General features: G+C 44.9%; 1 protein-coding gene across 1 annotated transcript in view; it reads right to left on the bottom strand.

The window, feature by feature from the left end:
• Window positions 1-3,086, bottom strand: part of Mical3 (microtubule associated monooxygenase, calponin and LIM domain containing 3) — a 143,693-nt gene that overhangs the window by 67,560 nt on the left and 73,047 nt on the right. The window lies entirely within an intron of this gene.

Below are 3,086 nucleotides of genomic sequence, written 5' to 3' on the forward strand. Positions count from 1 at the left end.
CTCTCAAGGAGAGTGCAGCCAAAAAGTTTTGAAAGACCCATTCCCCCTCCCAACACAAGTGCTGGGACAAACTAAGAGTCACATGATCCGAATCTGTCCTCTAACTTAGGTGTGAGAGCTGAGTATTAGCCCTACCCTGAGAGCNGCCGCCTCCNGAGCTGCACCCTGGGAAAGGCTGCATCAGGAGCCGCTTGCCTTACTTTGTCATGTGCCAAGAGAGACTCCAAAAAGGTAAGCCCAGGGGACAGACAAGGCAGAGGAAATGAAGGCTCGGGGCAGCTCTTCTTCCCTTTTCCTCTTCCCTGGTGACCTGGGCACATCACCCTGTGTTGTACGTGCGTGATGCACACANGTTAAGTGTACAGGTGAATGCACAGAAAAACCAAGGTGTATTCCCCTCTATCNCTTTCTGATTTATTGCCTTGAGATGGGTCTCTCACTGAACTGGAAGTCTGCCATTTCACCTACCAGCCAGAGACATGCCTGGCTATTTTATGTGGATCCTGAGGACTCAAACTCAGCTCCTTAACCCTGAAGAGCAAGTGCTCTTACCCACTGAATCATCGGCCTAACCCCTATCCATTTTCTTCATTCATTCATTCATTCATTCATTCATTTAATCTTAAGTACACCGTAGCTGCCTTTAGACACACCAGAAGAGGGTGTCAGATCTCATTACAAATGGTTGTGAGCCACCAAGTGATTTGAACTCAGGACCTTGGGAAGAGCAGTCAGTGCTCTTAACCGCTGAGCCATCTCTCTAGCCCCATTTTCTTCATTTTAAAAATAGCTGACATATGCCTTTATCTGTGTTTCTTACAGTCTTAGGTCAGCGTTGTCAAAGCTGGGAAAACTTAAAGGGAGAAATGTTTACTTTGCTCATGATTTCAGACGCCTCAACCCAAGGTTACTTGGTTCCATTGCTTTGGGCCTCACTGACGCAGGGCATCACAGTGGTGGGGAAGAGATGTTCCTTTCAAGGTGGCAAGGAACAGAGAAAGTGTGGGGGAAAGGCCAGGGACAGGTACATCCCCAGAGTTCATCCTTATAACTCCAGTTTCCAGGAGGCTTCATCTCCTAAAGTTTCTGTCGTTACCCAGTGATGCCATTCACTTGTTTATCTATCTGTGAGGTAAGCCACTGCTGAAGTTAGAACTCCCAATAACTAGCTGCCTTCCAACAACCCATCAGCTAGCGACCGAGTCTCTAACCTGGGTACTTCAGATTTAAAGCCAATGGTGGAAAAATCNCAGAGAATTTTATGGACTTTAAGTAATATTTATAAAACGTCACATTTCCCCAGATTTCTCACCAGCTGCTGGCATGCAGCCAGTACTCAGAGACATGGTACTGTGGGGGACATGTGACCAGCAAAGGGTCAGCTCACCATCTGCTTCTCTGTGGGTGAGCAGTTGATTTATGTGTCTTTTCCTCCTGTTTGTTTTGTCTTTAGCTTGTCCACCGTACCTTTCACATAATCTGTGATAAGCCACTCTGTTCTTTTTGGGTTTTGCCATCAGTAAACAGAAGATGAAATATATTAGTACCTGGTTCATCGAGCACATCTTGGACATTTTGTATTTCATTCTCCCCACTCCCCAGGACTGGAATCTGACTGAGGACAGGTGGGTCATGGCAAATTATGAGGACTGCTGTGACCNTGGAGGACGCCTGTCTCTGAGACTGCTACTTAGAAGAGAGACATAATTCTAAAGCTCACACTATGGGTTTTACCATAAAACTTGTTTGTTTGTTTATTTATTTATTTAGTTTTTTTTCAAGACAGGGTTTCTCTGTGTAGCCCTGGCTGTCCTGGAACTCACTCTGTAGACCAGGCTGGCCTCAAACTCAGAAATTCACCTGCCTCTGCCTCCCAAGTGCTGGGATTAAAGGCTTGCGCCACCGCTGCCCGGCACTTGTTTAAATTTAAAAAAAAAAAATACATTTATTTGTGTATTGTGTGTCTGTCTCTGTGTGTGTCTGTGAGTATGTGTCTATCTGTGAGTATGTGTGTATGAGTCTGTGTATGTGTGCGTGCGTGTCTATTTGTGAGTATGTGTGTATATATGTGTGCATGTCTGTCTGTGGGTATGTGTGTTTGAGTCTGTGTGTCTGTGGCTTTGTTTGTCTGAGTCTGTGTGTGTGTCTGTGTATGTGTCTGTCTGTTTGTCTGTATGTGTGTGTGTATCTGTGTGTTTGTGTGTCTTTGTGTGTATGTGTGTAGACAAGCACAGGTTGGCACGTGTGGAGCTCAGTGAACAACTTGCAGGAGTTGGTTTTCTGCTTCCACAGTGTGGGTCTCAGGACTCAAACTCAGGTCATCAGCTTGTCCACAAGCACCTTTACCCGCTGAGCCATTTCACTGGCCTGAGGCTTATAATTCAAGAACACTAATTACTTATTATTGCTTATTTTTTCTTAAGATAGAAACCCAGATCATAAGCTCTGACTCCTAGCTGACCAGCACTGGATCCTGCTCCAAATCCTAACAAGATACAAGGGTTTCAGGCACAGATCCCAGCCAAAAGGTAACTTCCAAGAATGTTCTAGAGAACTGCATCCTCTAGGGAGGCAGTACATGATATGATGCAAGGGCACAGCTGAGATGAGATCTCTGCTTAAGTGCTACGCCAACCTCCAGACTCTAATTTAGCCTCTTAGAGCTCACTTCCTCCCACAGGAAAGGGACAGACTTCTCTCTCTGTCTGGTTGAAACGGCTCACTGCCACAGGCTTGAGCTCCATGTGCTTCATCAATCATTCATGCTCCTTTCTTCTGGAGGTATGGATTCATGTAGCCAACCCTGACCTTGAACCTTTGATCTTCTTGCCTCCANCTTTCAAGTGCTGGGATTATAGGATATGCCAGTAGAGCTGGCTTTAATGTAGCCTCTTATTCTCTTTCCTAAACTTAACTTTATTACTTTTGCTTTTTGAATGAATTTAAAAAAAAAAAAACAAACCTCTAATTTTATCTAACATTTTCTATGTGCCAGACACAATTCTGACCACTTTACAACTATCCATTCGTTTAGTGCTCACACAACCCAAAGACCTGCTTGTGGACGTTGTACATCGTGGTGCGNA

Source organism: Mus caroli, chromosome 6 (assembly GCF_900094665.2).
Source record: "Mus caroli chromosome 6, CAROLI_EIJ_v1.1, whole genome shotgun sequence".
NCBI lineage: Eukaryota > Metazoa > Chordata > Mammalia > Rodentia > Muridae > Mus > Mus caroli.